Source organism: Delphinapterus leucas, chromosome 17 (genome assembly GCF_059928025.1).
Source record: "Delphinapterus leucas isolate spDelLeu-1000000601 "Yukka" chromosome 17, BTC_Dleu_Yukka2, whole genome shotgun sequence".
In the NCBI taxonomy this organism is placed as follows: domain Eukaryota; kingdom Metazoa; phylum Chordata; class Mammalia; order Artiodactyla; family Monodontidae; genus Delphinapterus; species Delphinapterus leucas.
Genome location: NC_143145.1, coordinates 59,238,157 through 59,255,654, shown reverse-complemented (window position 1 = coordinate 59,255,654; position 17,498 = coordinate 59,238,157).

Here is a 17,498-nt window from a genome sequence, read left to right as displayed (position 1 = left end):
AATTTTGCCCTGAACCCTGGATCCAGGAGACAGATTTGAGAGCCTTGCCGCATGTCTCTTCGAAATAAAGCTCACTCTTCGGGCTTCCCTGATGGCTCAGTGGTTGAGAATCCACCTGTCAATGCAAGGGACACGGGTTCGAGACCTGGTCCGGGAAGATCCCACATGCTGCAGAGCAACTAAGCCTGTGCGCCACAACCACTGAGCCTGTGCTCTAGGGCCTGCGTGCCACAGCTACTGAAGCCCGCTTGCCTAGAGCCCGTGCTCCGCAACAAGAGAAGCCGCCGCAATGAGAAGCCCGCGCACCGCAAGGAAGAGCAGCACCCGCTCGCCGCAACTAGAGAAAAGCCTGCACACAGCAACGAAGACCCAACGCAGCCAAAAAAAAAAAAAAAAAAGCTCACTCTTTTCTCAAAAGCTGGAGCCATAGTAGTGGCTTCTATGTGAGTCTGGCAGTGAGCCTTTGCTCTGTAACAGTAGCAAAGTAATCTCAACTCACTTCTAAACACCTCTCTAGTGACATTCTTTCCACACTTGTTGGTTCCCAAACTCAGGAGCTTCCTGGATGAAATTCAAAACTCCTGCACTCCCACCCCCAGAACACGAAGGGCCAGTAGAGTCCAAAGAAAACCGGGAATTTACATGCGAGGCTTGTTTTGGGGTGTCTGCAAGACTAGTAGACATCTGCACCTGCACACCAGAATCTTAAATGTTTATATAGAGGCTTTAATGGAGTTCAGTCATGTATACAGTACAGATTGTTCTCTCAAGGCTTCCTCCTTGAAAAGGCTTTTGATGTGTGAACAGTGGGTGGGACGTACATTACAAAGGGGGGACGGGGGTGAGAAACTTCCAGCTTGTGGGTCACCTCGTGGTCACGTACCCTTGAAGACCTCCTCCAACAACTCTGGTGAGGTTTTTCTCTCAAGCATGGAGAGCAGTAACAAACCCTTCTGCAGCTGTGATGTTCAGATTACACAGTTCTCACCAATGAGATATTTTTAGAATCTTTCCAGTGCTTTTCTTCATATCATTTGCTTCAGTACAAAATCACTTCTCTCCCTTGAACACTTAGCAACATTTTCCTCTCTTGACCACTCCTGCTTTCTTGAAACTCTCTTAGCTTCCATTGCATTCTGACAGTTCCTTTGTGGTATGCGGGCCTCTCACTGTTGTGGCCTCTTCCGTTGCAGAGCACAGGCTCCGGACGCGCAGGCCCAGTGGCCATGGCTCATGGGCCTAGCCGCTCCGCAGCATGTGGGATCTTCCCGGACCAGAGCACGAACCCGTGTCCCCTGCATCGGCAGGCGGACTCTCAACCACTGCACCACCAGGGAAGTCCTCCTTTTCATTCTTAAATGTTGGGAGCTTGTTCAGAGCTGGAAGTAACACTGTCTGAGTGTGAATTCTGGCTCTGCAGAATGGTGTGTAACCATGGGTAAATCATATCACCTCTCAGTGTATCTATGCCATATGGTCATTATAACTTCAACTGATTTTATCCATATTTATTAGCTCTGGTTAGATCACTCTCCTGAGCTCCAGATAAATATTCCCAATTATGCAATGGAGATTTTCACTTGGATTTTTCACAGACATCTTCTTCCCTCCACTCTTTATTCTCTCCTCCCTCACCTGTCCTCACCTGCCTTCTCTGTACTTCCTCCTACCTTTTAAAACTCCAGATTATCCTATAAGCTCTAGCATGTCTGTAACCATATGTAGGAGATAAGATTAAGTGCTGAGAGAGAAGAGAACAGAGAAGATGTAAAGAAAAATGAACCAAAGACAGAAAGAGAGATAGAAAGAGATCAAGCACAGGCAGAATTTGTAAACGGTCATACAGCAGCAATTGGAGATCCTTCATCTAGAGGAATGCACTAGGCATGGTAACTTGCTTCTTCTATCTTTGTCTTCCCAGCATCGAGCACAGTGTAGAGAGCGTTGCATGTCTGAAATAATGTTCACTTCCGTGAATGAAAGAAGCTCATGGATGAGCAAATAAATAAATGGTGGTACCCGTGCCTCTGAAAATTTTTGCTCCCTGGCATTTTATTACCTTCTGATCGCAAATCAGCAGCATCTACAAAAGCAATCTAGTCTTGGGTAATTACTACTAGAAATAAAAGTTTCATAATGTTATTGAATGGCTATTTGGAACAAGCATATTGCACTGTCAAAAGGATAATGATAAGTAGTCTCATTCAATAAGCACATGGACTTGGATACTTCTGGGAATGCTTTTAAGCTCAACATCCTGGCAGATCCCTAAGAACGCAGGTCTGTTCAACATGAGAGCTGTTTTTTGTTTGGGCTGCAGATTGAAATAATTGTCCCTAAAAAGGTTCAGGCCCTTGTTGATCTTTTTTGGTTTTTCCCCTTGGCAGGATTCTGGATCTTCATACAATGCGGAGCCAAATTATTCAGCGCCTTTTTGAAAGCAAAAAAGTTGAACCTATATATGGGAATCTGCCCTTCATCACACCACTTTGGAGAAGTGGCTTGCTTCTCCACCTCAGTGAAATATACATATCAGGCCCTGGATTCTAACAGAGAATATCATTTCTGCTGCCTGAACACCTGGTATCTAAAGCATATAGATATCCATTCAGCAACAGCCTCTATCAGCACTTTAGGCACTTGTCAAAGAATTCAACCATGATTTGACTATGATCTAGTACTTGGGAAATGCTTGCTTGAAAATCTGATATTAAGAATGTGTAGGGAGCACATTAACTGTCCATGACTCTACATTCTCAAAAGAACACAGAATCCTGCAGAAATGCTTTCATCAAGGTAAAAAATAATGTTAGGTCCTTAATTTTTATAGGACAATATAAAATATTTATTTGAAAATGATTCTGTATTTATTACAAGAGAATCATTACAAAGATATATGGAATAAAATCCTTTGAGGTCTCAGCATTAGGGTAAAGTTAATCCTCCCTGGTGAATTTGTGTATTTCCTTGATCAGTCAATGAGAACAAAGGTACAGAGAGAAATGTAACCCCTTATTAAAGAAACTGATGCCGGGTACCTGGTACATTGTTTTCTATGCAACTTTTGTAGATATTTTGTTTTATCAAACAAAATCATGCTTTTTAAAAAATTGAAAAAGAATGAAATAGGATCAATAAACAAATATTTTATTGAATTTAAATTGAATTTTATTGAATTTTAGTCTGATTTGAGAATCTTTACATACGACATGCTTTGATTCCATCTTAGTTAAATTTGACTCTTGAATAAAGAAATCCAAGTCTGAATTTTTGAATATCTTTTATGATCCATATTGTAAGTGTTTCCGGGAGAAGATAACTGAAGCATGTGTTTCTTTGTACATTTTCACAGTCATGTTAACAAAGTTTCAGCTCTGAGATTATTCCGTCAGATTTTCCCCATTATGCATCCCCAACCTTGTTTGAATAGGTTGAAAAATAATTCTACATATTGCTGGATAACTGCAAATAGTCACATACTTTAGTGTACCAAAGGAGCATTTCTCTAACACAGAATAAATTTATTTCATAATAACAAAGGAAAGTTTTTATAATCATTATTTAAATTGTACATGGCTTGTAGTATATGAGTAAGGAAATTGTGTAAGTTTTAATAGTCTATCTACCTCCCTAATCTGTTTACCTACTTAAATGTTATACTTGTCAATTCATTGTCATAGCCACTGGATTTTGTGGTTGATGATGATAAAAATACATTATATATAACATTTAAATTAGCATATAATTATGAGGTATTATATTTCAGGACTCTAATTAATGTCCTTTTCCTGAATAGAAGAGATTCTAGCTTTATTGGTAACTATACTCAATTCTAGGAACACCTCATCAAACAACAGAGCAGGTTGCTGGAACAAAATTAGGAGTTGCATTTCTTTTTGACAAAATTATATCGATCAAATCTCTCCTCCTCTGCAAAAAGGAATGTAATCTTAATGGGGAATTTAGATTTAAATTTCCTATCTTTGTTTTCTCTCTGTAAACTTTCATTTAGTGTACTATAATATTTTGATAATGGCCTTTTCAATTAATTGTGCCTCCAGTAAATGTCTGAAGAATGTTTTTTGATTTATTCTTATAAGCTTTAAAACATGTTATATCTTTGGTTGTACAAATAACAAAAAATTACAGACTGTTTGTAAGAAAAATAAGTATCAAGTTTAAATATTACATTTTGTTTGGAATTTATACATTTTTTTTTAATCTCCTGGGCTTTGAATACAGTTGATTTAGAGACTACTAATAGAACATTCTGTTTAAGTTTTTTTTTTTTAAATTAGTTACCAATTCTTCTTGAAAACAAGCAAAAAATGATGTGTGTCAAATTTTAATGAAATCTTTTTATAGTTATGTGACAATAGAGAAAAGCCCTATGTTTGATTTTCTGTAATTTGTATAGACAAATGCATCTGAAATTGGCACTCATGCAAGAACATGTGACTACTTATAATGAATGGTGAGCTACTTTCCTGTGATGTGAAGCTTAACTGGAATGTTTGTCTATTTATAAGTTTGTAGTTTGAAATATTCATATTCTGCCCAGTGGCCTACTAGTTGTTCATTACACTTTTATTTGGAAAGCCTGTGTTTGATCCTTGTTATTCTTTTCTCTGGAGTTTCAGATGAATAAAATAACAAATAATTTACTACCAGAAGCCAAACAGACAAGGGCTGTGATCTTTTCAGATCTTAACATGTTTGACCTCTCTCTACACTGAGGAGGGAGATATCCATAAGGGAAAAAAGAAATCTGGGGAATACAGACATACAGATATCACATTCATAATTGACTATTCCCTAAAATCATTTTTTTTTTACCAAATGTCTACTAGCACATTAGCTAGTACCAAAGATTTCTATTAATTAAGTAAAAATCGAGGAATTAATGTATTACTATGTCCTATCCCCTCCCCACATACACACTCTGAATATGTATAGGAAGATAAAAGAGGTCCAAGTTCTGAGATGATAGAAAAAAGGGAGTAGAGAATATCAGAGGAAATTAAGAATATAAAACAGAATAATTATATAAAAACAACGTATTGTTTCAATGAGACCAAAAATACAGATAATACAGATCTATACATGTCACAAATTAGATTTAATTATTTCCTATTATTTCCTATAATCATATTTTAACCAAACGTCTATTCACACATTTGTTAGTACAAAAAATGTTCATGAGCAAATACTGATTATTTAAGTGTCCAAATCTGGAGTAAGAGGCTTACAGTGTATGTTGTCACATCATTTGTCAGCATAAAATTATTTTATTATACTTATCTGGCTTGTGAAAACTCTTCATCTCATTTCTAGAAAAATTTTGTTTTCAAATGTAAGCTTTATGTTAATAGAAATAAATAACTTAATAAATTTCATAGAAATTAAAAGTCCCTCTTATTGACAGGAGCTGGTTAATAATAACCAACAAATCTCATGCTTCCATCTCTTGAATGCTATAATCCTTAAACAAACAACAAATGAATAACCCTTACCTCAAAGAAAAAAAAGTACAGTTTAATTAAATTAATATTGATACTTAAAATCCAGATCATCTCTAAGCCACATGTTTTAAAAATTACAAGTAAACAAAGATTAAAAACTGAACAGGAAAATCATACCTATAGCTATACAACTATATCACTGTACATAAAGGAGCTACTTCATAACTCTGAATTTAAGATCTTGTGGACAGACAATAAAATGTCCATTTTTTACTCATACATCTTCAAGATTTTTCTCTTTAGGCAAAGCTATTTTTCCAATGAAACTATATTGTCTTCTGTTGCCAGTCTGGGTCATAGGATAAATCAATCTCTTGATTTTTAAACACAGATGAAGATAGCTCTTTCTGGTTTTCTCTCTCTTTTTAAACATGTTACTTCCTTCGGTATACAGTTTTGTTAACCTCAGCAAGACTGTTTTCTGGAATTTTCAGTCAACATTTAATTTCACCAAAGAAACATATTGTAAAGTCTGCAATATTTTTCTAGTGTACTTTTTGTCACATGTCTTTTAGGACTCTTCTGTGTGATCCAAATCTGTCCAGTGTTTGCACTTGTCTTACATTTCTCATGTATTTTGGGGGGAGATTTTCCAGGCCCCCCAACCAATGCTCTTGGTCTCACAATTTCCCTTCCTCCCTCCTTCTCTCCTCTGTCCTTGCTTCCTCTCATCCTTTCTTTCTATTCATTCCCCTCCCCATCCCTCTTTCTCCTCTGTATTCTCCTCCCCTCCTGCCCTCCACGCACTAACACTTTCTCAATTTCTTACCTGTAGTGATAGCACTTTGTCATTAAAGTTACTTTTCCCATTGCTAGAAAAGTAATGAAAGCTCCTCTGTTCCATTTTTTTAGTCCAGTGTCCCTGAGCAGAGTCATTTAGAATCTCAGTTTCAATTATGTAGATTTTAAGACAGTACATATGACAAGCAACTAAAATATAGTAACCAGTTATTAAATGGCACATATTTTCCCTTTATGATGTTTCTCACTTGTATTTTGTTTTGTTTTGCATAAATTCCTCTTCTTTTTTGTTCCCTTCAGGCTCCCTGTATGCTTATATTATATTAATACATAATAGAGTGTTTTAAAATTAACTTAATATTTTAAACCTTTAGTACCTTTTCAGAGGCACATTCCTGGCTCTAGGATTACCACATTTTCATCTTTAACTCTTCAAATCTAAAGAGATATCATGGATAAATTCATAGCTTCTAAACTTAAAAACTGATATATCTTATATCCTCTTTAGAATGCATGATTGTCACATCAGTAATCAATGAATAACAACAAATGGTGCAGAACACTGAACATGTCATGTGCTGCTCTTTTTCCTCTCTGTGCCTAAAGTGTATTTATCAGGAAGCTCATCAGGGCTTTCTTGTGTACACACTGTCACTTTTGCTGGAGGTCACTTTATCACAGAACTACACTCAATCTGTTTAATGCAAAATAAACACATTCAAAGTAAGAATATTAATTAATAGACACATTAATTTGTTTTAAATTAATTTTCCTAGCATATTTTATTAATTTTATATGGAAAGAGTTATGAGTGTACATAAATCATAAGAAATTTTGATATGTATTTTTCTACACTTCTGATTTTTTTGGATTCCACAAAATATGTGAAGAATAAAATATATATTAAAAATTAAATTCCACAGAAATTTTGATAGTTCTTTCTTCCTTATTTTACTCATGCCATATACACTGCTACTGTTTATTTTCATATCTTCTAATCACTTTCTTTGATAATATGTACAAATTATTTGATGAGTTTTGGTATTTGCAGTTCCTCCAATAGAAGTACTGGAAAAAGTAAAGGAAACCATTCAAACTTGAAAGAGACACATAAGTGAAGTATGTTCATAGGCAGGGATTGGAAATACAATGGAAAAAATAGTAAAATTAATCAAAAATTAAAATCAGTTAATTATGAAAAAATTATCAAGCAAAACAGAAGAAAATGATTTGAGGGCATTGGATGTAAAAGTGTGCATTGAATCCATGATATTGTAGCACATAATTTCTAAGTGTATATTCATATGCAAAATATATGTATGCATATATGATTCATGTATTTCAATATTTTCTAATGGAAAAACATTGAGATTATGTAGCATAGATTTCAAAGTAGATTTTTCCTTAATCATCATTATTTGTCTGTCTTATTGTAAATATAGTATACTTTTTAGTATACTTTTCAATTATGAATCTTCCATAGCTTACTTCAGAATGGATATAAAAGGGCCAGTTCACAATTGCAACTTTGCTTTAAAGTCTCTATCATTAACTCCTGAGGATGTGATCAGGAAGTTCATGACCATATTTTTTGTACAGATCTTTGCTAAAGAAAAAGTTAACCCCTTCATCTCTGCTTTTGAGGAAATTTCATTTCCTTCTCCATGTGTTTTATGGAATCAAAAATATGTATGAAAATATGTGTGCTACTAACTTGGGAATAATATAGCCAAATCAATTCTCACAAATTTATTTTAGATCTACTTAATTAATTAGAATATCATGCATTTATTAATTGGCATCAGTAGCAGTATTTGAGAATATTTAGTATCTTTCATGTATTTTTTGGAAATACTTTATTCTAGCTCTAAAAACAGATAAAAATGTAGTTCAATTCCACCTCTAATACTAACAATGGAATGCTTGACAAATTACTTAAATCCTCTGACTTTATTTTCCTAATCTGTAAAATGAGTATAATAGAATCAATGCCATACAGCAGTAACAAGAACTAAATGGGAGGCTATGCTCAGTAAATACTAGTTCCCTTGGTCTAATTTTGTTTACTCTTGGTTTTAATATGGTGATGCAACTTAAAAGATAAAAATGGCACACTGGAAATAAAATAAATGGAATATTTTGAGCACCTTACTGTCATTACATAAGTAATGGGAAAAGGCAGGGAGGATATTGATGTCTCCCTTTTTCTTCAGCAAAATTGCATTTAACATAAAGGGGAGTCATTTTATTGAATAATAAAAGCCTGACAATCACTGTGATTGGCTGACAGCCATTACTGCAGTGTAATTCTAAACAGCTTGTTTTTCAAAGTTCTTCTTGAATAACTCTTTAAAACCCAGGCACTGCCCAAGCTAGTTGAAGGGTTCAAAATTCATTTTTAAAGTGGAGTTTCTCAGTACTGCTGTAAAAAAATGCATTAAACAGTATTTTCTTATTAAGTGATTAGAATCAGATATTTTTTGACATGGGAGGAAAATTTTGGAAAATTTAGCAAACAAAGGGTTTTATGGTAGGGAAGAATTAATTCATGACTCAGAGAAGAAAAAGACCACATTTGGAGAGATCTTTTTTTTTTTTTTAAAGAAGCCCAATGTATTTTACAAATGAAAAACACAATATATGATCTATACTATCCAGCTTATAATCCTGTCATTTCTGAATGGAACTCAACAAGCCTTCCAAAATTACCAGATCCACTTTGATGCATTCATCTTTCTCAGTCAGTATTTCTAATCAGCAAATCTCACCTTAAAGTATGTATAATAAGTGGGTATAGAGTTGGCAATTCACCAAAATAAATATTTAATGATATTTTAATGGTTATTTTAAAACTCTTTTATTGTCCTATTCTTTTATTTAAATTGGGATTAATACTTTATTTGGTCAATGAATGCTGAACCAGAATGCTTGAGAAATATCTTTGCTGTTGAAGCTCTCTATAGTGGATGTGTACTTAATTTTCAGAATTGTCCAGGCTAGATCATGTCTGGTAGAGGCATTTTATCTTAAATGTCAACATTGGAAACATTGAGATAAAGATCAGGGGCAGAAATCTGTGAACTGCAGAACTGTGTCAATTGCTCATTCTCAAACATAGCGATGCTAATTAATTTCACACAACCCAGATTCAAAGCAGCACAGGGAAACCGTCCTGATATTAGTATTGCACAAAAATGAAGAAAAATAGATGTGTTCAAGCTCCCAGAAAACTGATTCTTTAACAGGAAGCAATAGAAGAATCCCACTGCATCCAGCGATTGGCTGATGGAATCTTTGTTCAAGCGATAGGCATCCTAACCAGATGCTAGGTGGAGTAATCCTTCTCTCACCCTCACCTTCACAATCCACAGCTCAGCCACCTGGGCTCTCGCGGGCTGCGCCGCCGCCTCGCTCCCGGTGCACGTCTCCCCCTCTCGACCGCCAAGTGCTCACTCTCTCCCAGGGAGCACTTACACAATGGACTCACTTGTTTCCCTGGCACCTCTCCTTTGACTTCCAGCTCAGCCCACAACTTGGGGAACAGTCTGGCAGGAGCCTCTTGCCATGGATCAGGGACCTTCCAGAGGAGCTTGGAAGCACGCGCGCACACGCAGACAAAACAAACAATGCCTGGTCCAAGAATGAATAAATTAACGACCCCCCCACCCCCGCGCATCGCTTTGAAACCTGAAGAAAGAAACCCCGGACCACGTTGCCTAAATGAGAGATTTTGTTTTGTCTTTCAAACTGCAAACATTCCTGTCTGACGACGGCAAAAGAGATGCTGTGGGTTCTGTTGGCAATAAAGACTGACGGTGGCTTTGCCCGTGACAACGCCCCCCGTAGCGCGCTGAGCCAGGTTCCCTGAGAACCGCGAGGGGGAAGCGCAGATCTAGGGGGAGGAAATGGCAGAGGCCAAGGCAGTTTAGGAGGGATGAGAAATTGGAAATCGGGGGGGGGGGGGAAATGACTGAGTGCAGTAGGGCTTTAATAGTGAAACTTCGGGAGAGAAAGGGATGGGATCTCTCCCCAGGTAACTACGCTGAGATGAAAAATAGATGAATACACAAGGAAGTGGCAAGCAACAACAAGTTTGAGGTGAGCAGCAAGTTGTTCACTTCCCCCCAGACGTTTGATCAGCATCCCCCGAGCTGCCCCAGAACACGCGCTCCCCATCGGAGGCGGCGACCGCGGCAGGAGCCTCAGCAGCAGCAGCAGCAATAGCAGCAGTACCAGCGGCAGCTGCGCGCCTCCAGCCCAGCCCCGCTCGGCTCCCCCTCTCGCCGGCGCCCTGCCTGTCTTGCGTGTGCGTGTGCGTGTGCTCAGCCACAGCGTGAGGGGCACCTGCTCGTCTGGGCTCACAGCGGAGGAAGCCTCGCCGGGAGCTGCAGCTGCTGCCGCCCCTGGTGCTGCCGCTCGCAGGCGCCGGGCTCCCCGCCGCCGCCGCCGCCGCCGCCGCCTGGTCTGCTGGAGTTGGGCTCCGTGGGGCTTCCCCTCTCGCAGCCTCGGTCCTTCCCGGCTGCCTGCAAGTCAGCCTGGTTGCGAGTCACGTGTCAGTGCCTGAGGCAGAGACTGAGAGAAAAAAACGCGCTTCATTCCTTCTTCCACCGCCATACTGTATTTTATCCTAAATCTCATTTTTATTCCAACATTTTACTCCCTCTCGGTGAGTACCTTCTCAGTGGCATTCTTGTCCTATTCTTTTTTTTTGGTCCCCCCTTTTTTTTTTCTTCTTTTTTTTTCCCACTTCTTTGATTACTGTTTATATTTGGGAAAGCTGGAGGAGCATGGTTTTGAGCCTTTTCCTGAATCCAAGTTTTTCTAGCATGCAATGGTTCTGTAGACAAGGCGCTGTGTCTGGGAGTCCGCGGCGACTATGCCCGCTGGGAGCGACTCCCAAGTCCAGCAAGATATGCAACTGGTTTGAAGGAAAAAGCGATGTGAAGTATGGTGCCTATTTTTTTTTTCCTTTGTAAAAATAAAAAGCATGTTTCTAACTCTTTTTTTGGCATACTCTTTTTCTGATAAGATTTTTGTATAGGTGGGATTTTACGGCAGTGTTTATAAGTTTGTGGTTTTGCAGTACTGGTACAAACCACTGAGCAAAGACATGAATTTTCTATTTTTGTGCCCTTTTTGGAAGCCGGGGAGAACAAATTCGTTTTTTTCCCTCCTGTTTTTGATACCCATTGATAACATGAAACTTTTCTTGCAGCTGGTTACTGGGATTATTTTTAAGCGAATACTTTTTTCCTCCTTTAAATTAACTATGACTTTTGCACATCTGACTTTTTTTAAAAACCGAGATAATCTTATGAAAGATATCCTGATATCTATATCTATATTATCCTTTCTTCCTCCCCCTCCCCTCCCCGTAAATCAATTTTCAAATGATGGCAGTGGAAGGTTTTTCTGGAAAAAAAAAAAAAAATGAAGTGCGGTTTGGTTTCCTTGTCAACGGAGGATGAAGTGAACAGCTGAGCAGCTCGCAGAGAGCAGGTACTTGGTCCCCTTGGAGGCGTTTCCCGGGTTTGCAATGGCAACACTGGTCCTGGCAAAGAAATCTCTGTGTGTGTATGTGCGTGTGTGTGTTTTGTGTGTTTGTGCGCGTGTGTGCGCGCTCGCGGCTCCGGGCAGCCCGGGGTGGGGAAAGCCGTGCAGGGAGCTAGGGGAAGCCAAAGTCAGTCCCCGGCCTCGGGCTGGTTTTTGGATGTGCGCAAAATACCGTCCCTCCCTCGGCTGCGCCCAGGTCGTCTCCGCAGCGGGCGGCGTCGTGCGCCCCGGGCGTCGCCGGCCGGGGACGCGGAAGCCGGCGGGCCCTGTAAGTTCACCGAGGGCCACTTGCAGAGCAGGAGGGTCGAGGGTCGAGGATGCGCCTCGGGCCGGCCGGGGCGGCCCCTACGTGCGCGCGGGAGACTGGGGGAGAGAAGCGGCAGGGGCGGCATCTTCCGAAGGGGCTGCCTTCTAGCCACGGGGCCCGGGAGCTCGAGACCTTTCCAGATCCCTGAGGATGGCAGCGGCCCCCGCAAGCTCAACTCCCGCGCCTCCTGTTTGCATCGAGTAAACAACGCAGTAGGTCTTTCCCAGCCTGTTTTGCCGGTTCCGAAGGGTTTGGCTTTTTAGCGGTGCCGTCTTTGGATTTTTTCTTTCCCTGTTGTGTTGCTTTAGTTTTAAGTGCCTGGCGCCTTCCAGGGTGGGGGGAGATAGTTACTTTCTGTGATGGTCAGTTGCGTTTAATGTTGAGGACGAAACTGTTAGTTTGCATGAATGAGACTACACCCATAAGGTTGAGTGTTAAAGGGACAATGTGTTTTCCCTCTTTTTAACCACTTCATGGTGGTGACAAAGGTTTTTTTCCCCTGAGAACCGGCCACAGGACAGGACTAGGGGTTGGTGATGGTGGTAATAGATTTCGGTGTGTTGATAGCATTGCACAGTACTCAGTGCTGAATGTATTCTATAGAGTTTATGGTATTTTATGATTGTCCTGTGACATTTCCAGTGTAATCTGGTACTACTTTTTGGAGATGTACCACAGTTGGTAATAAAAAGCCTTTTCTGTATTTAACACAGTGACAGAATCTGCTGGAAAACTTGTTGGCCAAATAAATTTTGTGTTGTCTAGAGGCCATTATTTAAATGATTTGATTCTGAAGCTTTGTATAATTTGGATTCTGTTAAAATAAATATAAGGCAAGTGAAATAACTTTTACTTCTCAGATTAAGTTTTCTTGTAGGTTATAAAACTAGGCATAAAAACTAAATCCAATATACAAAAGGGCCCATAACAAACATGTTAATAACATACACTATGGATTTTCAAGCAAATATTTAAGTCTGCAAGCTCAGTTGGTGGAATGAAGTTTTATGCCTGTATTTCTTTACTCTTTGTGGTGAAAGAGGAGTACAAGTGATCATTTATCTGCAGAAGATTAAAATTTATTGCAATATTTAGAAAGCTATATATTTCTAAATTCACAATGCACTCTCTCATTTCAGAGGTCTTCGGAAGTAGCAGTGTGAGTTACTTTTGTACCCAGGGTAGCTTTTCTCTGTTTAGAAAGCCCTGTTGCATGTATACACCAGACTTGATATCCTGAAGGGCATAGTTCAAAGATTTGACACAAATATTATGTAACGCAGCTGTAAATTTTGATTTTATTGCTGTGGTGAGCACTCTACTAAAATGCAGTCTTTCGTATGATTTAAACGGCCAGCAAAAACATTTTAAAAGCCCCTTGCGACATTCTGTGTTTTTAAAATCATTTTTATCATAATAATTTTGTAAGTAGATATGCTCATTTATTTAAAAATGCAAGACAATGCATGTGTATAATATTTCTTTGTAGGGTGTATGCACTGTAAGTCATTTAGTTCTTTTAGAAGAGAGAGACAGTGAGTGAGAAAGAAAAACTTGAGTAATAATACCAGAATTTTCATTAAGAGGAGCACTTGCTTCCCTAAGATGGAGGTAATTGTGTCTTAAGATTGGTGTCTTAAGAATGTAGACGGTACTGTGTGATGTTTCCAAATGAGATTAAAACCATAATGGGGTGGAAGAAGATGTTCATAGGATTTCAAGTGGGAATAGATATTTAGTTGTGCAAGTATTCTCTAAATAAAGATCATGTTAAGAACCTTTAGTCATAGTAGGTTTTCATGGAATATTCATTGTCCATTATATTACATACTTATGTTAAATTTCTATTACATTGAAATTTTGAAATTTCCTCCTCCATGAATTATATTGGAAATTCCACAACTCTTTAAAAAACTGGTCACCTGGTCTGTGAGTGTTTTGGTTTAAATCTTTGAATGTGGTATCCTAGAATTAGCACCGCCTACTGTTTTCTCATGGAAAAATAATATTGTTCTTAAATTCAGTAAGCAGCCCACCCTGATTCTGATGAACTTAATCATGCAAACTACTTTTTACTGCTTACTGAGAGGAAATAAAAAATGTTTCGCTGGGAGAGAGGGTTTGGGGTGAAGGTAGAGGATGAGGGAAAGAAGACACATAAGATTAAATTGGCTTCTGGACCACTAACTGACCTTAAGCATTTTATTATCTGAATGCAACAAAGAAATAGTCACAAATTTTAAACAACCTGCTGAATTTGCTAGAACTTTTCTAGGGGATGCCAAAATTTGGACATTTTGAAAAATCCTGTATTACTGAATTAACTTTACATTTTTTGTCCCAGTCTTGAACATTGTAGAGAAAAAAAAAACCTACCTGGGGTTCTGTCTTGAGTGTGTGGTCTGTCCAAGAATTTTTAAATGGTGAAATTTTAATCATTAAAAGTAAACATTTAATTATTTCTTATTTTTATCCTTACATGGTTATAAGCAAGCAAGTAGCACACTGATTTTTTTCTTAGTGTGCCTCAAGCAGCCACACTGTGGTGGTGTTAGATATAAGGGGGAAAAGTTTCAAACACATATTTTATAAAGGCGCTCAATTACAAAAGATATGTTGCCTTTTTAAAAAAAGATAGTTTATTTTCTCTAATTTTTATGAAAGGCTAGTGGTTAAAAGAGCTACCAAGTTTGTGCAAAACAATGATGCTATCAGAATGTGAAAATAATGGAATAGAAAAAGAATGCACATGCATTTGATATACAAAAAAATTATATTTTCCTAGTTAGAAAAATCCATGCTATATGAATAATTGTTTCTTAACTAAAACAGTCATTTTTTTAAAGCAGCTAGCAAGAAGTGTGTGGAAAAGCTCCTATATCTGTTACATTCTTGAAAGCATTTGACTAAAGCAAATGCTTTGCTTACTGTTTACAGATATTGTAAGCACTAATTATACAGTGCATCAAATCGAATAAAACTCTACACTGGAAGTAGAAGAGAAGTGAAGTGGGTATTTAGAATTGTTTACATGCTAAAAAGGAAATTGAAAATATTTTACTTACAATTTAATTAATTTATTCTCCTCTCTGACTTTTCAAAATTTTATTTTTAAATGATGATTAGCTGTGACTTTAAAAAATACAGCTATTTTCTTCACTTCTTTTATCACATTGCCATTAAGAAAATTCTATTTTGTGTATGAAAAACTGAGGTAATGTTGAAAATGTATTCTTCAAGTTGTTTATGGAGCTCCGAAAGAAATTAAAAATTAATTTAAAAAATTCCTTACTGGTCTGAAGTTGCTGTTATTATTTTCTAATTGTTTCATTATTATTATCATTTGCTACTTCTAGTGACATGCATAAATACCTTTAAAATCCTATTTTCATAATTCGGTGTGACGTTTTAATAAACTTCGGTAATTGACAGTGGCAACAAACTTTCACATTAGTGACAATGAGGGCAATTACTTTTACTACATCATGACTTTGAGAACAATAATTATTAAATAAAATTTAAGTAATAGTTTGATTTCTGAATGTACCAGAAACTAATTACATATTTAGGAAGTCTTACATAAATGTCTGTCATCACTCTTCTTTTTATTATTAAGTTTTGACATGTAGAATACATATATATAACCCAGCTATTGCCAACTTTTAGTAGTTCTGCTTTTTCCTGTAGCTTTTTAGATTTTCAAGAAAATATTGGGGAATTTTTTTGTTGTTTTGTTAGACTCTTGTTAAATAGCAAACTTACATTGTGGAAAATTGATTTTGTGCTTTTCTAATTCTCCCATAAAATTAAAGGTTTTTAATTTATGTATGATGCAGTTATTCTGGGACTGCATTCTGGAAAATATAGAGGTGTTGATTTCCTTTTTCTTTCCATTCCTAGGCATAGAGAGGGCAGTGGGAGAACTTCAGTTAGTGTTTAGGATAAATGTCTTCTGGACTGTCCTTGGAGACTCCGCAGCTGGGGTCAGGACTGCAAGATTTATTTCTTGGGCCGTGTATAAATCTAAATGGAGAGGAGAATTTTAGCAGAGATCATAGGAACGTTATCCTGCTTTTCTGAAAGATGCAATGGAATGCCTCAATATGCACCTTCATATTAAAGAAAAACTAGAGGTTTTACTTGCATCAATATGTTTCATAAAATTACATATGACTCTCCCATCTATCTATATATATTTTTCTTGCTTAGAATAATGTAGTTGAATATTTTGTTTAAACTCCAGCGGTGGAAATTAATTGCATTTGTACCTAATCCATGTATTTAGAGAAAATATTTATACACATTTTGGTAGCCATATGCTAAATTATAACTGGAGCAACATATTTTTGAGTCAGTTTGGAAATTGTTAACAGGCTGGAGTAGGGAAAGGCTACTTTTTCATTAAATCAGGAAGAGAGGGAAAGAAAAGTAGGACTACATTTATTGATGTGTCAGATACATGCACTTCGATGTGTCCTTCCCCTCCATGAGTGATACCATCATTTTTATATTTTTGGGGAAACTGAAACTTGGAGAGATATGTAATTTGCTCAAGGCTCCATAGGTAGTAGAGGGACAAATGATAGGAATGTCTGAATTGACACCATGTGTCTCTCCCTCTGTACAGGGATGCTCCATTTGAAGAGATGAAATGTTGTTTGTTTCCTTTTACCTAGCATAAAACAACTGCTATATATGTATTCTTGGTACATTATTTAAAATGACTGTATTTTGGTAAGTTTTTACTACTGAGTGCTGCGGCCAGAAATAACAGAAAATGGCACCATTTACACAGAGACTCTTTACTGGTGCTGAAAGGGCCTTCAAGTGACCATGCCATCACACAGCTCTCCAGGACCGTAGGATTTTCTGAACAGACCCAATACGTGGACATTTGTGAGAAGCCACTCATGCTCTGTGGTCAGGACAGAATAGATGGTTCTGTGTCTACGGTGGCTTTGATGAGGTTGTGGGAAAAGCACTGCACAAATATTTAGTACAAAATGCAATCTCTACTCTTGAAGCTTTTGCAGTGTGACGTGGAAAGTTATTCTTTTGTAAAGGAAAACTGAACAGCCAATTCTTTCATTACACAGTAAATCTATAAATATGGGTGTCTCTTCTGTCTACCAACATCTCACTATCAATATCATCTCCACCTCAGAATTTCACTGTTACACATATTTGTATGTGACATTTTTCAAGCTCATTTTATCTGTTTGTTAAAAACATAAAACACATATAACTGCAAGATGTTATTTTAGGATGCTTTTCTTAATTGCCTCTTTAGATGTGTGAAAAAGGATTTTATTATTAAATAGTTTCCTTGGAACTTGAAAATAATATTTTTCAGTAAAGAATGGGAAATATAAACT